Below are 9024 nucleotides of genomic sequence, written 5' to 3'. Positions count from 1 at the left end.
TTCTCCCATAACCATGGTGGAACCAGGTACTTTTCAAAGACTGAGCAGGACCTAGTCCCTTCTGTTCGCATTCCCGCACCATTTTATATATTTTCAAATCCTTCAATTTATTTAGGTTCTGGAACAGTATAGTATTACAAGAGAACATCCTGGTAATATTTTAATTGTCCTTGGATTTAGTTGTTGTTTTTGTTTGTCTTACTTTTTTTTTTCCTTCTTATGGTGGATGTTGAGTGTTATAAAGCTTCGGTTTTCGGTTTTGTTCACTAATTGGATGGTTTTGTCCAAGTGTATGTATTGTCTGCTCTTTTTTTTTAACTTCATATTTTATATTTCTGAATTTATTTAGCTGTAGCTAATCATATTTTTAACGTTTCTAGTAAATGCAGGTACTCTGGTCTAGGACTTTTTTCTTAGAGCTTTTTCTGCACTCTTTCAACTTGACACATGCAAGTTCTTGTTATATGAGGAATTGCCTTTTGGCCCAAAGGTTGTTATTTTTTCTGTACTTCCAAGTGATGAGTGCATAGGTCATTGCCATTCTTTCTTACTGTGCTGTGATATCAACATTTCTAAGTGTTCATAGAACAACGCTGGGCCTGAAGATATGATCGGTTTTTATAAAGCATTTGTGTACTCTCAAGAAATGGGTTTGTACTCCATCCGTTCTATTTGTTAACTTGTTTTTAAATTACTTTATTCAAGTTCATACTTTCTCTGTTGTTTACTTTACATTTCTTAACCTGGGGTCTGCAGACGGCCCAGGAGTCCAGGGGCGCGCAGGTCTATTGTAGAGTCGGCATAGGGGGTGGAACAAAGCTGGGGGTTATGAACATGAATGGATTGTTCAGGGTCGGGGGGTGGGGGGACATGTAGCATTTCCCACATTCTGGAAAGGCTCTGTGAGCCCCAAAACAGTTAGGAGCACTCACTGACACGATCAGATCATAGTCTGATTTTGTGTTTTTTACTTTGTTATTTCTGTTTCACTTCAGTTGTTTCTATTTTATGTTCGTTGTTGCAATGTTAGATGTGATCTGCAGTTTCCTCAAATCCTTTTTGAGAAATAGGGTATCACTAAGTAAGTACCAGGATATTTGGAGCATATATATTTAATAGTACTATGTTGAAAAATTGTGCCTTTCTCTGCCCTCTTTGCCTCTTTGAATGCTTCTAGCTTACATTTTTCTTTTCCAGATACCATAATTGAAGCCCCTTGCTTTTTTCAGTTTGCATCTGCATGAGAGTTACTTTCACTCAGCGTTTTATTTTCAAAATTTGTGTGTATATTTTGCTGTATAACTTATAAACAGCAAAGTGTTGGATTTTATTTTCTGATTCTATAATTCTTTTTCTTTTTATGCAAGATATCTTCATGCTTATGTTTTTATATAGATGAACTCACTTAACCCAGAAGAGGCCATGCTCATTTAAGCCCCATCTCTAGGAGTTATTCACCACGTGTGGAGTATTATTTCTGGGGATCCTGAGGGTCTGTCGTTGGGCACACCTGCTCCTTCCTGCCTTGGTCAATGCCAGGCTCTGTCCTGAGCCCACTCTTGAAGTCAGCCTCTGGCTGCAGCGCTCCTGGCTGATGCCCCCTCACAGCCCTGTGGAACTCAGAGGAGTCAGACATACAAACTTGCATGGCAAACTGGGGGCGAAGAGGATTGAAATATTTCAATTTTCGATTCTCACTCCCAAAGTTCTTTCAACATAACATGGAATGGTACATTGTTGCTTACTTTTTAGAAAAAAATTGCCAGATGTAGCAAAGAATTAGACCTCACAGATCCCTCCCCACACTCCCCAAGTCAACGTGTATAGTCATCTGGATGAGAAGCGGGAACCCTGATTGCATAACCTCCACCCCCATCACCTGTCTGTCCCAGGTGACTTCCCTGGTCAGCCTTCCCCCTTCCCCTTCTCCTGTGGTGGTAGGGGGAAGCACTGTCACAATTGCAGAGGCTCGAGAATATGGTCACTCGGCCCCTCCTGTGGCAAGTGGGGAAACAGAGGCCATGACTGTAGCATAAATGAGGTGCCTTGCTGTCAGATCGCCCCAGCAGCCGTGGGAAGGGAGAATTCTGGAGGTTCTGCTGCAGCCTTGGGCAGCTCTTGGCAGGACTTTTCAGGTGGCAAGTGGTTTAGTCACCACAGTCCAAAGTGAAAACCAAGTATTTTCTGTCCGCTCGGAGCTGCTCAGCCCTTGGGGACAAGTGGACGTTCGCCAATGTCACACAAGGTGGATATATATATTTGCCAGAATGCCAATGCACAGAATTACTGGGGATGGGGAAAGAGAAGCCCTTTTCTTGTCAGACAGCCCCATCTTCAGTATCTAATGACCCAGGCCACTGCATCAGAAGGCTGCCTGGTGAGTGTGGAATTGGGGTGTCAGGACGTGGACCATGCCTACCATGCACACACTCAGAATGCTGGTGGGGAGCACATACTGAAGACTGTCCAGGGTCCACGGCCTCCCCCCTGGGGTTGCCTGCCTTCTGAGGTCTAGAAGTGCCTTCTGGTGGCTGCCTGCAAACACGTGAAATGTTGTTACCAGAGTTCCCCTAAGTGAAGTGTCTTTCAGTCCCTGCTTCCCTTTGCCAACACCCTTAGCCAGGCTTCACCTTCTCCCTGGAGATCACTGGAAGCACCACTGTTTCTGCCTTCTGGACCTCACTTAGGTCTTCCAGGTCCTGGAATCCCTGAAGTGAGAGTGAGTCACAAACAGCCAAGTAATAATGCTCCTTATGTAACTCTCACATTGCCTCTTGGAAAAGGAAGTGGCCCCTTGTGTGGTTCTGTGTGGGTCTTCTCCCAGGACTGCAGGCACCCCCAAAAGTAAAGAGCTGTCCTAGGCTTGTGCTGGGGGTAGAAAGGGGGCACAGTTGCCTTCCTGGAGGCTGGTAGGGGTTTGTGGGTCTTATAAATAAAGCCCAATGCCTCTCCCTCCCTCTGATGGCCCATCTTGGGTGTTCCCCTATAGGGGCCTCCCTCTCTGTCCATCTTCCTTTTAACCCGAGTCCTGGAGGGAAGGGACCTGCCACCATGTCTCAAGGTGGGCTGGAGACTGGAGCCTGTGCTGTGTGAAGGGGACTTACTCCTGCCTGTTGTGCATAGCAAGGGTTTTTTTTTTCAGCACACATTCACCTGTTCTTCTCTCCAGACTTGCTGATCTCAAGCCAAGAGCCAGACACCACCTCCTCTCCTGCCTTCTCATTCACTCTTCCCCACCCCAAGTCTGGGCCTTACTCTCTCAAAGCCACCTCCTCCTGTCACTTGATTGCTCCTACTCAGGGCTGCTGCTGTCCACCGCCAGCCCACTGCAGGGCCTCCCATCACTGACCTGACTTCCACTCCGTGTCCGAGTAATCATTCTGACTCAGTTGGGTGGGGTCGCTCCCTTCCTCAAACACCCCTGTTGGTTTCTTTCTTTCTTTCTTTCTTTCTTTCTTTCTTTTTTAAAGATTTTATTTATTTATTTGACAGAGATCACAAGTATGCAGAGAGGCAGGCAGAGAGAGAGGAGGAAGCAGGCTCCCTGCTAAGCAGAGAGTCTGATGAGGGGTTCGATCCTAGGACCCTGAGATCACGACCTGAGCCGAAGGCAGAGGCTTTAACCCACTGAGCCACCCAGGCACCCCAACCCCTGTTGGTTTCTATGTAAACCTCTGTTGAGGCCAGCCTGTAGGCCCTTCCAGATGTGACCCTTCGTCCTCACCCAGGCCCTCCATGCCCCCGCCACGCTGAACCCTATGTTCCCAAACATGCCTTCCTCTGGCAGGAAGAGAGAAAGGGTGCCCTTCAGGGGACTGTTGTCTGCCACCCACAGAAAGAACATGGGCTGAAGATGGGGCATCTTTCTCCAGGGTTAGCTACTCTGAGAAGGCCAGGTTCCCCCACTGCGCCCTTCCTGGTTCTGTGCTGTACTGTAGGTGTTAGGTGCAGCTGGACCAGGGAAGAAGGCCATGTTCAGGGTGAGGGCCAACACCTCAGTGGAGAATGAAAAGAGACAATGGGTCCAAGATAGGGTGACTGTCCTCCTCTGTGTCTCACGGTGACACTTTCACATCATCTCAAGACCTGGCATATTTACATATCTCCTAAAATTGACTTTGCAAGCCCCCCGGGCAACCCCAACTACAGTTTTGCCTGAGCCCTCACCCTCCACAGCCTGGCCCCTGCCCAAGATAGCCAGAGCTCTCAGATCCTTACAGTGACTGAAGCTCACCTCGTCCTTGGTTTCTTTCCAGTGTGATGGAGCCAGGGCCCAGCAGGACTCTTGAGGGAAAGCTGGTCCATAGAGTAAAGTGAAGAGCCTGGAGTCCGTTTCAAGATTGTAACGGGAGACCTTAGTGTTTTGTGTTCTCAGGTACCGATGTTGAGAATGCGGGCAAGGGTCTGTTTCCCCAGAGTACCTGGAGCAGGGGAGTGAAAGGGAGGGAGATGAAGAGACCTGCCAATTCACGGGGACAGAGGAGAACTGGGCTGGGGCAACAGGGGGGTCCCCTTGTCTGAGACCTCAGTGCTTTCCAGAGGCTAAGTATCAGATGTGAAGCAAGAGGCCACCAGGGGGCGCCAGGAGCCTGTCCCATAGAGCTACTGGAAGAAGGAGCTGGCTCACAGGCCAGGTGCTCCCCAGCCTATGGGATGTCCAGTAGCTGCCTCCCCTCCCGCCTCTTCACACCATCTCCTCTCCCTTTTGCTTCAGCCATGCCCACTGGTCTGAAGCCAGACCTCTGTGGGGGAAGCCCACCTCCAGGTCTGGGGTCACAGGAGGCCAAGCCTGGAGGCTCTTACTACATGCACGGGTGCTACTAGATTTTTACACATCTCTACCAGTAACTTATAGAAGAAGAGGGCTGTGAATGAAAAAGTCTAGAGAGGACTTGAACAAGACAGTTGACCTCACAGCCATCCATGGAGCAGAGCATGCCAAGTGCAGAACACACATTCTTTCCAAGGACACATGGAAAAAAAGTGCACACATGCTGGGCTAGGCCGAAGTACAGATTATGTTCTTGGAATACAGCACAATGATGCTTGGAACCCAAAAACGTGTAGCAGAGAAAGTGGGGCCGCTTCACCCCCTAGCCAGGATTTACAGGCTGGGACGCCAGCAGCAAGATGTGTTTCCCATACACACAACTTCAGGCTCTGCTAGTTGAGAAGCTTTTGTTCCCAAGAGAAGCATGCTTTTTCCAAGGACACAGTAAGAGACCGCCCCCTTGGCCACTGTGGGCATCTCACGCCAGGGCACAACAGGCGTGGGTGATCAGCCTGTCAGTATTGGGAGCTGGGAGGAATGTGGAGCTCCGAGGGCCTCAGGGTACCTTCATCCTGAGAGGACGGTTCATGCCAAATACTCCTGCCTCCCTCGGTCAGAAGGGCTCATGTCCTAGATCCTCCAGAAAGGAGATTTGGATTACTGCACTGGACAAGGTAGCCAGGCCTGCTGAGTTGCTTGGCGAAGGCCAAGGGAATACAGAACGGGCAGTGGAAGCAATAAGCACCAGCTGCAGCCAGCGAACCGGCACAGAAAACAGTAGTTCCCAGCATTTCTTTCTTGCTTCTACATGAACATACATGCATTTGTTTACTTATCTACTTTTAAGATTTTATTCAATTTTAAATTTTTTATTCTATTTTATTTATTAACGTACAATGTATTATTTGTTTCAGGGGTACAGGTCTGTGAGTCATCAGTCTATTCAGTTATTTTTAAAGACAGAGAGAGAGCAGGCACGTGGGGGAGAGGGAGGTGGGTGGGGGGAGGGGCAGAGATAGAAATCTCAACCAGGTTCCATGTCTAGCATGGAGCCCAACATGGGGCTTGCTCTCACAACCATGAGATCAGTACCTGAGCCAAAATCAAGAGTCAGATGCTTAACTGACTGAGCAACCAGGTGCCCCTACTTTGAAGATTTTATTTTTTAAGTTATCTCTATATCCAACGTAGGGCTTGAACTCACAACCCCGAGATCAAGATTTGCCTGTTCAATCAACAGAGCCAGCCAGGTGCCTGTGTAGGCATTGTAACAGCCCTCCCTCCTTTTCCCTACAATCTAAAACTAGATGTATTAAAACTGTAGTCAGGCTCATGAACCTTCGCCTAGGCCCATGTGTACATTTCCTTCTAAAATCTGTTTTTTTGTTTTGTTTTGTTTTGTTTTAAGTAGGGTCTACACCTAGCATGGAGCCCAACACCGGGCTTGAACTCAAGGCCCTGAGACCAAGACCCAAGGTGAGATCAAGAGTCGGACACTTAACTGACGGAGCCACCCAGGCCACTTCATCTAAAATCTGTTTTTTAGGGGCACCTGGGTGGCTCTGTGGGTTAAAGCCTCTGCCTTTGGCTCAGGTCATGATCCCAGGGTCCTGGTATCGAGCCCCACACCAGGCTCTCTGCTCAGCAGGGAGCCTGCTTCCCTTCCTCTCTCTCTCTCTCTCTGCCTGCCTCTCTGCCTGCTTGTATTCTCTGTCAAATAAATAAAACCTTTAAAAAAAATAAAATCTTTTTTTTTTTTAGCAAGAACCCTCCGAAGTTAGTTTTACCAGAATCCCTCAGCTTTGATATTGACTGTGTTCCCCCTCCTCCGCCATCCCCCAGGCGAAGTCTGATCGCCCTAGCTTGTCTTCAGCAAAGAATCTGGGTTAGGTCGGGTTAGCCAGAATCCTCCTTACCCATGGTGTCCCCTCTTAGTAATCTTCCATCCACTGCCCCTCACCCCGCTCTTTGGCAACAAATGCTCTCTTGCCAATGCTGTGTTTGAATTGAACTTCTCTCTATACTAAGTCTCTTTGCCCCTATTGCAGTAGTGCCTGTATAAAACCTGTTTTTGCCACTTTAATTTGTTGACCTTCAAAATAAGGCAGTCACTGTTATTTTACCAGCAAAAATGGCATTATGTAGAGCAGAGAACTGTAATTCGGCACAAGTAAGTTATGGCAAAAATCATAGGCTAGTCCACCAAACAAAGCAGAGGAACATTATTTCATGGAAAAGAAAGAGGAAGTTGGGAAGGACTGTTTTAAATGAAAGTCCATTGGAGAAAGGCAAGAGCTCAAGGTGATGGCCGTTTTTCACTGCTTGAGTTGCTGGGGTAGTTGATTTTTTGTGTGAAATGTATGTCTTTTCCTGTGGGCCTGTGATTGATGATTCTTTCCTACTGAGGATTCTTCTTTGGGGGTGGGGGAGAAAAATCTGTAATTGACAACTTTTTAAAAAAGATTTTATTTATTTATTTGACAGAAAGAGTGAGTACAAGCAGGGGGAGTGGGAGAGGGAGAAGCAGGCTTCCCACTGAGCAGGGATCCTGATGCTGGGCTCCATCCCAGGACCCTGGGATCATGACCTGAGCAGAAGGCAGATGCTTAACGACTGAGCCACCTGGCACCCCTGTAATTGACAACTTTTGATCAAGTGGTATGGCACCAGAGCTTCCCTCTTCTGGCTTCCCAACTCCATCTCAGCGAGGTTTTCCCTTTACCAATTATCCCATTTCCTTCTTTTTGATCAAGATCTTTCTCTGAAAGCATTGCTGACCAAAAGTCAGATTTTCTTAAATTCATTGGCCTTTTGTCCCCTGGTGCCAGGAAAGTCCTTTCCTGGATGTCATGTGTCACGTTGGAGAGAAATTGTACCGATTGGAAACCTACTGAGACCATGTTCGGGTAACAAGGAGGGGAAGCAAGAGAACTCTCAGGCACTTCCCATCTGTAGTCCATACTTACCGAGATCCTAAGCCCTGGAGACCATCTCCTCCTTTGGGTAAACCATTTTTACAAAGGTTTGACAGCCAACAAGTACAGAATCAAAAGTCACAGACAATTCCAAATTGCATCATGAGCCAAAGGTTTTAAACTCCCGAGTCCTAGGTCTGAAAGCAACCAACTAAATATATTTGTTGGCACTTATTTCAACTTAAGGGAGAAAAGTTCCCCTTGTAGAGGCAAACTTGGCGTCACATATGCCTCTTGGAAGTCCCCACTTAAAGCAGCCATGAAAGCAAAATAATGAATACTGCAAAAGCACGCTTTCTTGCAATTAATCAAGTGCGTTTGAGATGATGTAATGCAGGCACAAACGTGAAGCAATAGCGGATGAATTTTTCGCAAAACAGCAAAATTTGGAGGACATTTTAGAACAGTACTGTTATCTCAAACTGGAACGGAATGTATTATCCATGATACAGTCTAATAAACTCAGAAACCATGAACCTGGATAAGAATCCAGAGTCATTCAACGGTCCAGTTGAAAAAAGAAACTTCTGCGAATCTGGAACCTTCTAACAGGCCTGGTCTGGATATCTTGGCAAAGTGGTCTCGTCAGATGTCGTCTGCTTCAATTCTAGGTCACCAGATGCTGTGCAGGTTCAGAGAAGGTTTGGTGCTTTCTTTACATGTCACGTGAATCCAAGAGTCTGTTCCCTGGAGTTTGGTGGCATGAGGGATGGCTCGCATTACCTGATAAGGACCTTTCTGGCAAGGTTGAAGAGTCTTTCCGGAGGTGTCTTTTCCAACAGACAAAATCCCCAGCCTGCAAGTCACGCTGGTTAAGAACTTCATCTCTTGGGAGTGCACAGTGAAAAGACTGTTCTACCGAAGTACGGTTATTTTTAATAGAAGCAACTAAACCTTTACAATACCGAAATAGATCTCTTTTATCAATTGTGGGTCAAGGAGACTGGTGCCAAGTGCATTTGAGGTCCCAGGATTATATCAAACGGTGAGAGTCTACACGTTCCAAAGGGGGTAGATCTGAGATTTAAAAGGTCCAATGGCAATGTTTTCGGCCATGTATTTGTATTTGTCTCCACAAATTTGTACGTGTATTTGTCTCTACAAATTTGGCTAGTCGTGTCTTAACAGTGCCATTAGTGTGTTCAGCTAACTGTGAGGATTGAGGATGGTCTGCACGGTGGAAGTGTGGTAAAACTGGCCATACCACTTGTTGAAGCACCTGGTCAGTAAAATGGGTTCCATGGTTACCATGAAGTTCTAGGGGCATTCCCCCAATAG

This window comes from Martes martes (assembly GCF_963455335.1).
Source record: "Martes martes genome assembly, chromosome: 13".
NCBI classification, from domain to species: Eukaryota; Metazoa; Chordata; class Mammalia; order Carnivora; family Mustelidae; genus Martes; species Martes martes.
Note: the sequence above shows the minus strand (reverse complement) of the source record.